The sequence below is a fragment of the Prionailurus bengalensis genome, chromosome B4, assembly GCF_016509475.1.
Source record: "Prionailurus bengalensis isolate Pbe53 chromosome B4, Fcat_Pben_1.1_paternal_pri, whole genome shotgun sequence".
NCBI classification, from domain to species: Eukaryota; Metazoa; Chordata; class Mammalia; order Carnivora; family Felidae; genus Prionailurus; species Prionailurus bengalensis.
Window position 1 is genome coordinate 85,868,139 of NC_057358.1, and position 17,874 is coordinate 85,886,012.

The window sequence follows — 17,874 nt, forward strand, 5'->3', positions numbered from 1 at the left end:
AGTCTGGCAAACATCAGTTTGTTCTCTATCTTTAAGAGTCTGGTTTTTTGTTTGTCTCTTTTTTTTCTTTGTTTCGTTTCTGCAATTCCACATGTGGGTGAAATCATATGGTATCTGTCTTTCTTTGACTGCCTTATTTCACTTAGCATTACACTCTTTAGATCTATCCATGTTGTCACAAATGGCAAGATCTCACTGTGTTTTATGGCTGAGTAATATTCCATATTATATATATATCTCCATAAAATATGGAGATATATATATCCTATATATATATATATATATCCATATAGGATATCCTATATGGATATATATATATCCTATATATATATATCCTATATGGATATATATATATCCATAATATATATATCCTATATATATATCCATAATATATATATATATCCATAATATATATATATCCATATATATATATCCATATATATATATATATAGAATATATATCCATAATATATAATATATATATCACTTCTTTATTTCTTCTTTATCCATTCACCTATCAATGGACACTTGGGTTACTTCTATATCTTGGCTATTGCAAGTAATGTTGTAATAAAGGTAGGGGTACATATATCTTTTCAGATTAGTACTTTCATTTTCTTTGGATAAATACCTCATAGAAGATTTATGGTATTATGGTAATTCTATTTTTAACTTTTTGAGGAAACTCAATACTGTTGAGGAAACTCAATACTGTTTTCAACCGTGGCTGCACCAATGTGCATTCCCAACAACAGTGCATAAGGGTTCCTTTTTTTCCACATCTTCACCAACATTTGTTGGTGATATAAACCATTCTGACAGGTATGAAATGATATCTCATTGTAGTTTTTTGACTTGAATTTCCCTGATGCTTAGTGATGGTGAGCATATTTTCAAGTGTCTGTTGGCCATCTGGATGTCTTTGGCCATCCAATATGTCTGTTCATGTCTTCTGCCCATTTTTAATTGGATTATTTGTTTTATGGGTGTTGAGTTTTATAAGTTCTTTATATGTTTTATTTTATTTTATTACAATTTTTTTAATGTTTATTTACTTTTGAGAGAGAGAGAGATACAGAGTGCGAGTGGGGGAGGGGCAGAAAGAGAAAGACAGAATCCAAAGCAGGCTCCAGGGTCTGAGCTGTCAACACACAGCCCAACACGGGGCTCAAACTCATGAGCTGTGAGATCATGACCTGAGCCAAAGTCAGATGCTTAACTGACTGAGCCACCCGGGCTCCCCAATGTAAGCTCTTTATATATTTTAGATATTATCCCCTTATCAGATATATCATTTGAAAATATCTTCTCCCATTTAGTAGGTTGTCTTTTTTAAAATTTAATTTATTTTTTAAATTTACATCCAAGTTAGTTAGCATCTAGTGCAACAAGATTTCAGGAGTAGATTTCTTAATGCCCCTTACCCATTTAGCCCATCCGCCTTCCCACAACCCCTCCAGGAACCCTCTGCTTGTTCTCCATATTTAAGAGTGTCTTATGTTTTGTCCTCCTCGCTATTTTTATATTATTTTTGCTTCCCTTTCCTTATGTTTATCTGTTTTGTATCTTAAAGTCCTCATATGAGTGACAGGTTGTCTTATAATTTTGTTGATTGTTTCCTTTGCTGTGGAAAACTCTTTTAATTTGCTATAGTCCTAACAGTTTATTTTCACTTTTATTTCCCTTGCCTCAGGAGACATATCTAGAAAAATGTTGCTAAAGCAGTTGTCAGATTACTGCCTATGCTCTCTTCTAGGATATCTATGGTTTCAGGTCTCACGTTTTGGTATTTAATCCATTTTGAGTTTATTTTTGTGTATGATGTAAGAAAGTGGTCCAGTTTCATTCTGTTCCATGTAACTGTACAGGTCTCCCAACACCATTTGTTGAAGAGACTGTCTTCTACCCATTGCATATTCTTGCCTCTTTTGTCATAGATTAATTGATCATATAGTTGTGGTTTTATTTCTGGGTTTTGTATTCTGTTCTATTGATCTATGTGTTTATTTTTGTATCAGTACCATATTGTTTTGATTGCTATAGCTTTGCAGCGTATCTTAAACTCTGGGATTGTGATACCTCTGGTTTTGTTCTTCCTTTTCAAGATTGCTTTGTCTATTCTGGGTTTTTTGTGGTTCCACACAAATTTTTGATTATTTGACGTAGTTCTGTGAGAAATGCTGTTGGTATTTTGATAAAGATTGCTTTAAATTTGTAGATTGCTTTGGGTACAATGGATATTTTGACAATATTTGTTCTTCCAATCCATGAGCATGGATATCTTTCCATTTGTTTGTGTCACCTTCAATTTCTTTCATCAGTGTTTCCTATTTTTTGGAGTACAGGTCTCTAACCTCCTTGATTAAGTTTATTCCTAGGTTATTTTGTTCTTTGGTCCATTGTAAATGGGATTTTTTCTTAAGTTCTCTTTCTGCTACCTTATTATTAGTATATAGAAATACAATGGATTTCTCCATATTGATTTTGTATCCTGCAATGTTACTGAATTCATTTATTAGTTCTAGTAATTTTTGGGGGGAGTCTTTAGGGTTTTCAATATAGAGTATCATATCATGGGTAAATAGTGAAAGTTTTATTTCTTCCTTACCAATATGGATGCATTTTATTTCATTTTTTTGTCTGATTTCTGTGGCTAGGACTTTCAGTAATATTTTGAATAAAAGTGGTGAGAGAGGACCTCCTTGTTTTGTTCCTGATCTTGGAAGGAAATCTCTGAGTTTCTCACCACTGAGTATCATGATAGTGTGGTTTTTCATATATCATCTTTATCATATTAAGGTATGTTCTAACTTATTTTGTCTGTAAACCTACTTCATTGAGAGTTTTTATCATGAAAGGATGTTGTACTTTGTCAAATGTTTTTTTCTGAATCTATTGATATGACCATGTTTTTTTTAATATGAAATTTATTGTGAAATTGGTTTCAATATAACACCCAGTGCTCATCCCAACAGGTGCCCTCCTCAATACCCATACCCGCCCCCCCTCCCTCCAACCCCCCATCAACCCTCAGTTTATTCTCAGTTTTTGAGGGTCTCTTATGGTTTGTCTCATGTTTTTTATCCTTTCTCTTGTTGATGTGATGTATTACATCAATTGATTTATGAATATTGAACTACCCTTGCAGCCCAGGAAGAAATCCCACTTAACTGTTGTGAATGATTAAACAAATGTTTTTAATGTTTATTTATTTTTGAGAGAGAGACAGAGAGCAAGCAGGGGAGGAGCAGAGAGAGAGAGAGAGAGAGAGAGAGAGAGAAAGAGAGAATCCGAAGCAGGTTCCAGGTTCTGAGCTATCAGCACAGAGCTCGACATGGGTCTCAAACCCATGAACCTTGAGATCATGACCTGAGGTGAAGTTGGATGCTTAATGGACTAAGCCACCCAGCTGCCCCTGATTTTTTAAATGTATTGCTGAATTTGGTTTGCTAATATTTTTTGAGTATTTTTGCATTCATCATGTTCATCAGAGATATTGGACTATAGTTTTCTTATTTTGTAGTGTCTTTGTCTGGTTTTGGTGTGAGCATAATGCTGTCCTCACACAATGAATTTGAAAGCTTTCTTCCCTCTTCTATTTTTTTAAAATAGTTTGAGAAGAACAGGTATTTACTCTTCTTTAAACGTTTGGTAGAATACACCTGTGAAGCCATCTGGTCCTGGACTTTTGTTTGTTGGATTTTTTTTTTTCTGATTCAATTTCATTGCTAGTAATTGGTCTGTTCAGTTTTCTATTTTTTGTTCTGATTCAATTTTGAGAGGCTATCCACTTTTAGGAATATATCTGTTTTTTTCTAGGTTGTCTAATTTGTTGCATGAAATTTTTCATAATATTCTCTTATAATCTTTTGTATTTCTATGGTGTTTATTTCTCCTCTTTCATTTTTGAATTTATTGGAGCCCCCCCCCCCTCTTTCTCTCTCTGTCCCTCTCTCAGTGAATATGGCTAAAGTTTTACCAATTTTATTGATTTTTTTTCAAGGAACCAGCTCCTGGTTTCATTGATCAGTTCTATTGTTCTTGTTTGTTTGTTTGTTTATTTGTTTTAGTTTCTATTTCATTTATTTCTGCTCTAATATTTATTATTTCCTTCTTTCTAATGGTTTGGGTTTTGTTTTTCTTCTTTTACTCACCTTTTAGGTAAGTTAGGTTGTTTATTTGAGATTTTTCTTGCTACTTGAGGTACGCCTGTAGTGCTATAATATTCCTTCTTAGAACAGCTTTTGCTGCATCCCAAAGATTTTGGGCCATTGTATTTTCATTTTCACTTGTATCCATGTACTTTTTGATTTCCTCTCTGATTTCTTGGTCAATCCATTCATTGTTTAGTATCATGTTATTTAACCTCCATGTATTTGTATTCTTTCCAGAATTTTTCTTGTGGTTGATTTCTAGTTTTATAGCATTGTGGTTGGAAAAGATACATGTTATGACTTTAATCTTTTTGAATTTGTTGAAACTTGTTTTGTGGCCAAACATATCTATTCTGGTGAGTGTTCCATGTGTTTTGAAAAGAATATATCTTCTTTTGTTTAGGATGGAATGTTTTAAATATATCTGTTTGATCCATCTGGTTCAATGTGTCAGTCAAAGACAGTTTCCTTGCTGATTTTCTATTTGGATGATCTTCCCATTGATGTAAGTGAGGCATTAAAGTCCCTTATTATTGTATAATGATTTCTTCCTTTATGTTTGTTTTTAGCTGCTTTATGTATTTGGGTGTTTTCATGTTGGGTGCATAAATATTTACAATTTGCTGCCCCAGATTTTTTTTTTACTTCCATTTGTGGGGTAGATGATTTTTCCATCCCTTTGCTTCAATCTGCATGTGTCATTAGGTCTGAAATGAGTCTCTTATAGGCTGTATATAGTTGGGTCTTGTTTTTTTAATCTATTCAGTCATCCTATGTCTTTTGATTGTAGCATTTAGTCCATTTGCATTCAAAGTACTTATTGATAGGTACGTCCTTATTGTCATTTTGTTTACTTCTTTTTGTAGTTCTCTGTTCCTTTCTTCTCCTACACTCTTCTCTTGTGACTTGATGGCTTTCTTCAGTGATATCCTTGGATTCTGTTCTCTTTATTATTTGCATATCTGTTGCCATTTTTGATTTGTGGTTATCATTAGGTTTATATATAACATCTTATATATGTATATAGCAGTCGATGGTCATTTAAGTTTGAACTCATTATAAATGCGCTAAATTTTTACTACCTCCCCCACCCCATGTTTTAGATATATAATTTCATACTTTTCATCCTTTTATTTTATGCCTCCCTGGGTTGTTTTTATAGATTTATTTAACTTTTACTGCTTTCATGCTTTAACCTCTGTACTGGCTTTATAAGTGATTAATTTACTACTTTTATTATGCACCTATGAAATTTTTTCTTTCCCTACATTCCTTAACCCTGCTTCTGGTCTTTCCTTTCCACTCTTCCCTTTCTTGTAGGCCTGGTTTAGTAGTGATATTTTTTTTTTTAACTTTTGTTTGTCTGGGAAACTCTTTATTTCTCCTTTTACAGTATTCTTGGTTGTAAGCTTTTTCCTTTCAGCACTTTGAATATATCATGCCACTCCTTCTGGCATGCCAGTTTTCTGCTGCAAAATCAGTTCATAGCCTACTGGGTTTTCCTTATATATGACTGTTTTCTTTTCTCTTGCTGCTTTTAAAATTCTCTCATTATCCTTACTTTTTGCCATTTTAATTATTATGAGTCTGAAATATTATGTGTTAAATGAAGGTAATAATTCCTAATCAGAGTAATATATAGAGTCTTAAATAAATTAATGCTATTAAGTGCTATTATATTAAAAACTGTCTAATATAGCTATTAGGATAATTAACAATGAGAGGAGTACAAATATCAAAGGAAAAGTAGATAATGTAACAGGAGAGAAAATAAGGAGAGGAGAGAATCATGAAATAAGATAGTTTAAAATAATGGCATAAATATTATTTCAGTTATAAACATGTTTGGTTGAATGATATGAAAGTGATATTTTATGGGTCATAGAATGTCAAATATTAACAATTTCGTGAGTTAGCCTAAAGATATACATGGGCTTTAAAAATTCTGTTATAGTGAGAGAAATTAATGTTTATAAATTCATCTAAAATATAACTAAGTATACCCCTCACATGTTGATGTTGTAGTCTTCCATAAACCTTGAAAATATTTCATGTTCTAAATTGGGAAAATGGAGTAATTATAGTTACTATTCCTCCAACTTCTTTTTAGTGAAATAATTCAAATAATTTTATTATGAATTAGAAATAAATTTGTAATTGCTGTTTCTTTTAATTTCAATAAGACAAACTTATTTTCAATTTCCCACTTTTAAAAAATAATTTGAAGCTAAGATGGAAGTGTTTGATATTTATTTGATCTACTTAGAACACAGAAAATATTTTCTAGAGGCAGCAGCAATTAAACATGTATAATTATACAGAAGAGCAATTTTTTTAATGGGATTTCACTAAAGGTATTTAATTTGTGATTTGATTATGCGAAATTAGAAAATATTAGAATGACCCAAAGGTTCAAGATTTCCTTTCTTATTTTATTGTATGTAATTGTGGATACTTGTGAAATTACACTGAGATATGTTTAATCATATACCTGCTACTTTTTTTTAATTGATTAAGTACTTTAAATTATAGAGTACTTTTTTTTAATATATGAAATTTTTGTCAACTTGGTTTCCATACAACACCCAGTGCTCATCCCAAAAGGTGCCCTCCTCAATACCCATCACCCACCCTCCCCTCCCTCCCACCCCCCATCAACCATCAGTTTGTTCTCAGTTTTTAAGAGTCTCTTATGCTTTGGCTCTCTCCCACTCTAACCTCTTTTGTTTTCCTTCCCCTCCCCCATGGGTTTCTGTTAAGTTTCTCAGGATCCACATAAGAGTGAAAACATATGGTATCTGTCTTTTTCTGTATGTCTTATTTCACTTAGCATCACACTCTCCAGTTCCATCCACGTTGCTACAAAGGACCATATTTCATTCTTTCTCATTGCCACGTAGTACTCCATTGTGTATATAAACCACAATTTCTTTTTTTTTAATTTTTTTTAACGTTTATTTATTTTTTGAGACAGAGAGAGAAAGAGCATGAATGGGGGAGGGCCAGAGAGAGAGGGAGACACAGAATCTGAAACAGGCTCCAGGCTCTGAATCATCAGCACAGAGCCTGATGCGAGGCTTGAACTCACGAACCACGAGATCATGACCTGAGCCAAAGTCGGACGCTTAACTGACGGAGCCATCCAGGCGCCCCTACACAATTTCTTTATCCATTCATCAGTTGATGGACATTTAGGCTCTTTCCATAATGTGACTATTGTTGACAGCGCTGCTATAAACATTGGGGTACAAGTGCCCCTATGCGTCAGCACTCCTGTATCTCTTGGGTAAATTCCTAGCAGTGCTATTGCTGGGTCATAGGGTAGGTCTATTTTTAATTTTTTGAGGAACCTCCACACTGCTTTCCAGAGTGGCTGCACCAGTTTGCATTCCCACCAACAGTGCAAGAGGGTTCCCGTTTCTCCACATCCTCTCCAGCATCTATAGTCTCCTTATTTGTTCATTTTGGCCACTCTGACTGGGGTGAGGTGATATCTGAGTGTGGTTTTGATTTGTATTTCCCTGATGAGGAACGACGTTGAGCATCTTTTCATGTGCCTGTTGGCCATCCGGATGTCTTCTTTAGGGAAGTGTCTCTTCATGTGTTCTGCCCATTTCTTCACTGGGTTATTTGTTTTTCAGTTGTGGAGTTTGGTGAGCTCTTTATAGATTTTGGATACTAGCCCTTTGTCCGATATGTCATTTGCAAATATATTTTCCCATTCCGTTGGTTGCCTTTTAGTTTTGTTGGTTGTTTCCTTTGCTGTGCAGAAGCTTTTTATCTTCATAAGGTCCCAGTAGTTCATTTTTGCTTTTAATTCCCTTGCCTTTGGAGATGTGTCAAGTAAGAAATTGCTACGGCTGAGGTCAGAGAGGTCTTTTCCTGCTTTCTCCTCTAGGGTTTTGATGGTTTCCTGTCTCACATTCAGGTCCTTTATCCATTTTGAGTTTATTTTTGTCAATGGCATGAGAAAGTTGTCTAGTTTCAATCTTCTGCATGTTGCTGTCCAGTTCTCCCAGCACCATTTGTTAAAGAGGCTGTCTTTTTCCATTGGATGTTCTTTCCTGCTTTGTCAAAGATGAGTTGGCCATATGTTTGTGGGTCTAGTTCTGGGGTTTCTATTCTATTCCATTCGTCTATGTGTCTGTTTTTGTGCCAAAACCATGCTGTGTTGATGATTACAGCTTTGTAGTAGAGGCTAAAGTCTGGGATTATGATGCCTCCCACTTTGGTTTTCTTCTTCAAAATTACTTTGGCTATTTGAGGCCTTTTGTGTTTCCATATGAATTTTAGAATCGCTTGTTCTAGTTTCGAGAAGAACGCTGGTGCAATTTTTATTGGGATTGCATTGAATGTGTAGATAGCTTTGGGTAGTATTGACAATTGACAATATTTATTCTTCCTATCCATGAGCATGGAATGTTTTTCCATTTCTTTATATCTTCTTCAATTTCCTTCATAAGCTTTCTATAGTTTTCAGCATACAGATCTTGTACATCCTTGGTTAGATTTATCCCTAAGTATTTTACGCTTCTTGGTGCAATTTTGAATGGGATCAGTTTCTTTATTTGTCTTTCTGTTGCTTCATTATTAGTGTATAAGAATGCAACTGATTTCTGTACATTGATTTTGTATCCTGCAACTTTGCTGAATTCCTGTATCAGTTCTAGCAGACTTTTGGTGGAGTCTATCGGATTTTCCATGTATAATATCATGTCATTGGCAAAAAGTGAAAGCTTTACTTCATCTTTGCCAATTTTGATGCTTTTGATTTCCTTTTGTTGTCTGATTGCTGAAGCTAGAACTTCCAACTCTATGTTAAACAACAGCGGTGAGAGTGGACATCCCTGTAGTGTTCTTGATCTCAGGGAAAAAGCTCTCAGTTTTTCCCCATTGAGGATGATGTTAGTTGTGGGCTTTTAATAAATGGCTTTGATGATGTTTAAGTATGTTCCTTCTATCCCGAATTTCTCGAGGGCTTTTATTTAGAAAGGTTGCTGAATTTTGTCAATTGCCTTTTCTGCATCGATTGACAGGATCATATGGTTCTTATCTTTTCTTTTAAAATGTGATGTATCATGTTGATTTATTTGCAAATGTTGAACCAGCCCTGCATCCCAGGAATGAATCCCACTTGATCATGGTGAATAATTCTTTTTATATGCTGTTGAATTCGATTTGCTAGTATCTTATTGAGAATTTTTGCATCCATATTCATCAAGGATATTGGCCTGTAGTTCTCTTTTTTTACTGGGTCTCTGTCTGGTTTAGGAATCAAAGTAATACTGGCTTCATAGAATGAGTCTGGAAGTTTTCCTTCCCTTTCTATTTCTTGGAATAGCTTGAGAAGGATAGGTATTATCTCTGCTTTAAATGTCTGGTAGAACTCCCCTGGGAAGCCATCTGGTCCTGGACTCTTATTTGTTGGGAGATTTTTGATAACTGATTCAATTTCTTTGCTGGTTGTGGGTCTGTTCAAGCTTTCTATTTCCTCCTGATTGAGTTTTGGAAGGGTGTGGGCGTTTAGGAATGTGTCCATTTCTTCCAGGTTGTCCAGTATGTTGGCATATAATTTTTCATAGTATTCCCTGATAATTGCTTGTACTTCTGAGGGATTGGTTGTCATAATTCCATTTTCATTCATGATTTTATCTATTTGGGTCCTCTCCCTTTTCTTTTTGAGAAGCCTGGTTAGAGGTTTATCAATTTTGTTTATTTTTTCAAAAAACCAACTCTTGGTTTCGTTGATCTGCTCTACATTTTTTTAGACTCTATATTGTTTATTTCTGCTCTGATCTTTATTATTTCTCTTCTTCTTCTGGGTTTGGGTTGTCTTTGCTGTTCTGCTTCTAGTTCCTTTAGGTGTGCTGTTAGATTTTGTATTTGGGATTTTTCTTGTTTCTTGAGATAGGCCTGGATTACAATGTATTTTCTCTCAGGACTGCCTTCGCTGCATCCCAAATCATTTGGATTGTTGTATTTTCATTTTCATTTGTTTCTATATATTTTTTAATTTCTTCTCTAATTTCCTGGTTGACCCATTCATTGTTTAGTAGGGTGTTCTTTTTTTTATATATATATATGAAATTTATGGACCAATTGGTTTCCACACAACACCCAGTGCTCATCCCAAAAGGTGCCCTCCTCAATACCCATCACCCACCCCCCACTCCCTCCCACCCCCTATCAACCCTCAGTTTGTTCTCAGTTTTTAACAGTCTCTTATGCTTTGGCTCTCTCCCATTCTAACCTCTTTTTTTTTTTTTCCTTCCCCTCCCCCATGGGTTCCTGTTAAGTTTCTCAGGATCCACATAAGAGTGAAACCATATGGTATCTGTCTTTCTCTGTATGGCTTATTTCACTTAGCATCACACTCTCCAGTTCCATCCACGTTGCTACAAAAGGCCATATTTCATTTTTTCTCATTGCCACGTAATATTCCATTGTGTATATAAACCACAATTTCTTTATCCATTCATCAGTTGATGGACATTTAGGCTCTTTCCATAATGTGGCTATTGTTGACAGTGCTGCTATGAACATTGGGGTACAAGTGGCCCTATGCATCAGTGCTCCTGTATCCCTTGGGTAAATTCCTAGCAGTGCTATTGCTGGGTCATAGGGTAGGTCTATTTTTAATTTTCTGAGGAACCTCCACACTGCTTTCCAGAGCGGCTGCACCAATTTGCATTCCCACCAACAGTGCAAGAGGGTTCCCGTTTCTCCACATCCTCTCCAGCATCTATAGTCTTCTGATTTGTTCATTTTGGCCACTCTGACTGGCGTGAGGTGGTATCTGAGTGTGGTTCTGATTTGTATTGCCCTGATGAGGAGCTATGTTGAGCATCTTTTCATGTGCCTGTTGGCCATCTGGATGTCTTCTTTAGAGAAGTGTCTATTCATGTTTTCTGCCCATTTCTTCACTGGGTTATTTGTTTTTCGGGTGTGGAGTTTGCTGAGCTCTTTATAGATTTTAGAGACTAGCCCTTTGTCCGATATGTCATTTGCAAATATCTTTTCCCATTCCGTTGGTTGCCTTTTAGTTTTGTTGGTTGTTCCCTTTGCTGTGCAGAAGCTTTTTATCTTCATAAGGTCCCAGTAATTCACTTTTGCTTTTAATTCCCTTGCCTTTGGGGATGTGTCGAGTAAGAGATTGCTGCGGCTGAGGTCAGAGAGGTCTTTTCCTGCTTTCTCCTCTAAGGTTTTGATGGTTTCCTGTCTCACATTCAGGTCCTTTATCCATTTTGAGTTTATTTTTGTGAATGGCGTGAGAAAGTTGTCTAGTTTCAACCTTCTGCATGTTGCTGTCCAGTTCTCCCAGCACCATTTGTTAGAGGCTGTCTTTTTTCCATTGGATGTTCTTTCCTGCTTTGTCAAAGATGAGTTGGCCATACGTTTGTGGGTCTAGTTCTGGGGTTTCTATTCTATTCCATTGGTCTATGTGTCTGTTTTTATGCCATAGTAGGGTGTTCTTTAACCTGCATGCTTTTTTAGGTTTTCCAGACTTTTTCCTGTGGTTGATTTCAAGCTTCATAGCATTGTGGTCTGAAAGTATGCATGGTATCATTTCAATTCTTGTATACTTATGAAGGGCTGTTTTGTGACCCAGTATGTGATCTATCTTGTAGAATATTCCAGCGCACTCAAGAAGAAAGTATATTCTGTTGCTTTGGATACAGAGTTCTAAATATATCTGTCGAGTCCATATGATCCAATGTATCATTCAGGGCCCTTGTTTCTTTATTGACCGTGTGTCTAGATGATCTATCCATTTCTGTAAGTGGAGTGTTAAAGTCTCCTGCAATTACCACATTCTTATCAATAAGGTTGCTTATGTTTGTAATTGTTTTATATATTTGGGGGCTCCTGTATTCGGCGCATAGACATTTATAATTGTTAGCTCTTCCTGGTGGATAGACCCTGTGATTATTATACAGTGCGCTTCATCATCTCTTGTTACATCCTTTAATTTAAAGTCTAGTTTGTCTGATATAAGTCTGGCTACTCTGGATTTCTTTTCAGTTCCAGTAGCATGATAGATGGTTCTCCATCCCCTCACTTTCGATCTGAATGTGTCCTCAGGTCTAAAATGAGTCTCTTGTAGACAGCAAATAGATGGGTCTTATTTTTTTTTTACCCATTCTGATACCCTATGTCTTTTGGTTGGCGCATTTAGTCCATTTACATTCAGTGTTATTATAGAAAGATATGGGTTTAGAGTCATTGTGATGTCCATAGGTTTCATGCTTGTAGCGATGTCTCTGGTACTTTGTCTCACAGGATCCCCCTTAGGATCTCTTGTAGGGCTAGTTTAGTGGTGACAAATTCCTTCAGTTTTTGTTTGTTTGGGAAGACCTTTATCTCTCCTTCTATTCTAAATGACAGAGTTGCTGGATAAAGGATTCTTGGCTGCAATTTTTTTCTGTTCATCACATTGAAGATCTCCTGCCATTCCTTTCTGGCCTGCCAAGTTTCACTAGAGAGATCAGTCACGTGTCTTATAGGTCTCCCTTTATATGTTAGAGCACGTTTATCTCTAGCTGCTTTCAGAATTTTCTTTATCCTTGTATTTTGCCAGTTTGACTATGATATGTCGTGCAGAAGATTGATTCAAGTTACGTCTGAAGGGAGTTCTCTGTGCCTCTTGGATTTCAATGCCTTTTTCCTTCCCCACATCAGGGAAGTTCTCAGCTACTATTTCTTGAAGTACACCTTCAGCACCTTTCCTCTCTCTTCCTCCTCTGGAATACCAATTATGCGTATATTATTTCTCTTTAGTGCATCACTTAGTTCTCTAATTTTCCCCTCATACTCCTGGATTTTTTTATCTCTCTTTTTCTCAGCTTCTTCTTTTTCCATAATTTTATCTTCTAGTTCACCTATTCTCTCCTCTGCCTCTTCAAGCCGTAGTTGTCTCCATTTTATTTTGCAACTCATTGATAGCATTTTTTAGCTACTCCTGGCTGTTCCTTAGTCCCTTGATCTCTGTAGCAAGAGATTCTCTGCTGTCCTTTATACTGTTTTCAAGTCCAGCGATTAATTTTATGACTATTATTCTAAATCCACTTTCTGTTATATTGTTTAAATCATTTTGATCAGTTCGTTAGCTGTCGTTATTTCCTGGACATTGTTTTGAGGGGAATTCTTCTGTTTCATCATTTTGGATAGTCCCTGGAGTGGTGCAGAACTGGGGGGGCACTTCCCCTGTGCTGTCTTGAATAACTTGCGTTGGTGGGCGGGGCCTCAGTCAGACCTTAAGTCTGCCCCAAGCCCACTGCTGGGGCCACAGTCAGACTGGTGTGTGCCTTCTCTTTCCCTCTCCTAGGGGCAGGATTCCCTGTGGGGTGGCGTGGCCCGTCTGGACTGATTGCACACTGCCAGGCTTGTGGTGCTGGGGATCTGGTGTATTAGCTGGGGTGGATCAGCAAGGTGCACAGGGGCAGGAGGGACAGACTCAGCTTGCTTTTCCTTCAGAAATCCGCTTCGGGAGGGACGCTGCGGCACCAGGAGGGAGTCAGACCTGCTGGAGGGATGGATCCGCAGAAGGGCAGGGTTGGGTGTTTGCGGTGCAAGCAAGTTCCCTGGCAGGAACTGATTCCCTTTGGGATTTTGGCTGGGGGATGGGCGAAGGAGATGGCGCTGGCGAGTGCCTTTATTCCCTGCCAAGCTGTGCTCTGTCATCCGGGGCTCAACAACTCTCCTTCCCGTTGTCCTCCAGCCCTCCCGCTCTCTGAGCAGAGCTGTTAGCTTATAACCTCTGAGATGTTAAGTCCCGCTTGCTGTCAGAACACACTCTGAGTGAAACTGGCAAAATACAAGGATAAAGAGAAAATTCTGAAAGCAGCAAGGGGTAAACGTGCCCTCACATATAAAGGGAGACCTATTAGACTCGTGACTGATCTCTCTTTTGAAACTTGGCAGGCCAGAAAGAATTGGCACGAGATTTTCAGGGTGCTAGACAGAAAAAATATGCAGCCAAGAATCCTTTATCCAGCAAGTCTGTCATTTAGAATAGAAGGAGAGATAAAGGTCTTCCCAAACAAACAAAAACTGAAGGAATTTGTCACCACTAAACCAGCCCTACAAGAGATCCTAAGGGGGACCCTGTGAGACAAAGTCCCAGAGACATCACTATAAGCATAAAACATACAGACATCACAATGACTCTAAACCCGTATCTTTCTATAATAACACTGAATGTAAATGGACTAAATGCGCCAACCAAAAGACATAGGGTATCAGAATGGATAAAAAAACAAGACCCATCTATTTGCTGTCTACAAGAGACTCATTTTAGACCTGAGGACACCTTTCGATTGAGAGTGAGGGGATGGAGAACTATTTATCATGCGACTGGAAGCCAAAAGAAAGCTGGAGTAGCCATACTTATATCAGACAAACTAGACTTTAAATTAAAGGCTGTAACAAGAGATGAAGAAGGACATTATATAATAGTTACAGGGTCTATCCATCAGGAAGAGCTAACAATTATAAATGTCTATGCACCGAATACCGGAGCCCTCAAATATATAAAACAATTACTCATAAACATAAGCAACCTTATTGATAAGAATGTGGTAATTGCAGGGGACTTTAATACACCACTTACAGAAATGGATAGATCATCTAGACACATGGTCAATAAAGAAACAAGGGCCCTGAATGAGACACTGGGTCAGATGGACTCGACAGATATATTTAGAACTCTGCATCCCAAGCAACAGAATATACTTTCTTCTCGAGTGCACATGGAACATTCTCCAAGATAGATCATATACTGGGTCACAAAACAGCCCTTCATAAGTTTACAAGAATTGAAATTATACCATGCTTACTTTCAGACCACAATGCTATGAAGCTTGAAATCAACTACAGAAAAAAGTGTGGAAAACCTCAAAAGCATGGAGGTTAAAGAACACCCTACTAACGAATGAGTGGTCAACCAGGCAATTAGAGAAGAAATTAAAAAATATATGGAAATGAATGAAAATGAAAATACAACAATCCAAACGCTTTGGGACGCAGCAAAGGCAGTCCTGAGAGGAAAATACATTGCAATCCAGGCCTATCTCAAGAAACAAGAGAAATCCCAAATACAAAATCTAAGAGCACACCTAAAGGAACTAGAAGCAGAACAGCAAAGGCAGCCTAAGCCCAGCAGAAGAAGATAAATAATAAAGATCAGAGCAGAAATAAACAATATAGAAACTAAAAAAACTGTAGAGCAGATCAACGAAACCAAGAGTTGGTTTTTTGAAAAAATAAACAAAATTGACAAACCTCTAACCAGGCTTCTCAAAAAGAAAAGGGAGAGGACCCAAATAGATAAAATCATGAATGAAAATGGAATTATTACAACCAATCCCTCAGAGATACAAACAATTATCAGGGAATACTATGAAAAATTATATGCCTCCAAATTGGACAACCTGGAAGAAATGGACAAATTCCTGAACACCCACACCCTTCCAAAACTCAATCAGGAGGAAATAGAAAGCTTGAACAGACCCATAACCAGTGAAGAAATTGAATCGGTTATCAAAAATCTCCCAACAAATAAGAGTCCAGGACCAGATGGCTTCCCAGGGGAGTTCTACCAGACGTTTAAAGCAGAGATAATACCTATCCTTCTCAAGCTATTCCAAGAAATAGAAAGGGAAGGAAAACTTCCAGACTCATTCTATGAAGCCAGTATCACTTTGATTCCTAAACCAGACAGAGACCCAGTAAAAAAAGAGAACTACAGGCCAATATCCCTGATGAATATGGATGCAAAAATTCTCAATAAGGTACTAGCAAATCGAATTCAATGGCATATAAAAAGAATTATTCACCATGATCAAGTGGGATTCATTCCTGGGATGCAGGGCTGGTTCAACATTCGCAAATCAATCAACGTGATACATCACATTAACAAAAAAAGAGAGAAGAACCATATGATCCTGTCAATCGATGCAGAAAAGGCCTTCGACAAAATCCAGCACCCTTTCTTAATAAAAACCCTTGAGAAAGTCGGGATAGAAGGAACATACTTAAAGATCATAAAAGCCATTTATGAAAAGCCCACAGCTAACATCATCCTCAACGGGGAAAAACTGAGAGCTTTTTCCCTGAGATCAGGAACACGACAAGGATGCCCACTCTCACCGCTGCTGTTTAACATAGTGCTGGAAGTTCTAGCATCAGCAATCAGACAACAAAAGGAAATCAAAGGCATCAAAATTGGCAAAGATGAAGTCAAGCTTTCGCTTTTTGCAGATGACATGATATTATACATGGAAAATCCGATAGACTCCACCAAAAGTCTGCTAGAACTGATACAGGAATTCAGCAAAGTTGCAGGATACAAAATCAATGTACAGAAATCAGTTGCATTCTTATACACTAACAACGAAGCAACAGAAAGACAAATAAAGAAACTGATCACATTCACAATTGCACCAAGAAGCATAAAATACCTAGGAATAAATCTAACCAAAGATGTAAAGGATCTGTATGCTGAAAACTATAGAAAGCTTCTGAAGGAAATTGAAGAAGATTTAAAGAAATGGAAAGACATTCCCTGCTCATGGATTGGAAAAATAAATATTGTCAAAATGTCAATACTACCCAAAGCTATCTACACATTCAATGCAATCCCAATCAAAATTGCACCAGCATTCTTCTCGAAACTAGAACAAGCAATGCTAAAATTCATATGGAACCACAAAAGGCCCCGAATAGCCAAAGGAATTTTGAAGAAGAAGACCAAAGCAGGAGGCATCACAATCCCAGACTTTAGCCTCTACTACAAAGCTGTCATCATCAAGACAGCATGGTATTGGCACCAAAACAGACACATAGACCAATGGAATAGAATAGAAACCCCAGAACTAGACTCACAAACGTATGGCCAACTCATCTTTGACAAAGCAGGAAAGAACATCCAATGGAAAAAAGACAGCCTCTTTAACAAATGGTGCTGGGAGAACTGGACAGCAACATGCAGAAGGTTGAAACTAGACCACTTTCTCACACCATTCACAAAAATAAACTCAAAATGGATAAAGGACCTGAATGTGAGACAGGAAACCATCAAAACCTTAGAGGAGAAAGCAGGAAAAGACCTCTCTGACCTCAGCCGTAGCAATCTCTTACTCGACACATCCCCAAAGGCAAGGGAATTAAAAGCAAAAGTGAATTACTGGGACCTTATGAAGATAAAAAGCTTCTGCACAGCAAAGGAACAACCAACAAAACTAAAAGGCAACCAACGGAATGGGAAAAGATATTTGCAAATGACATTATCGGACAAAGGGCTAGTATCCAAAATCTATAAAGAGCTCACCAAACTCCACACCCGAAAAACAAATAACCCAGTGAAGAAATGGGCAGAAAACATGAATAGACACTTCTCTAAAGAAGACATCCAGATGGCCAACAGGCACATGAAAAGATGTTCAGCGTCGCTCCTTATCAGGGAAATACAAATCAAAACCACACTCAGGTATCACCTCACGCCAGTCAGAGTGGCCAAAATGAACAAATCAGGAGACTATAGATGCTGGAGAGGATGTGGAGAAACGGGAACCCTCTTGCACTGTTGGTGGGAATGCAAATTGGTGCAGCCGCTCTGGAAAGCAGTGTGGAGGTTCCTCAGAAAATTAAAAATAGACCTACCCTATGACCCAGCAATAGCACTGCTAGGAATTTACCCAAGGGATACAGGAGCACTGATGCA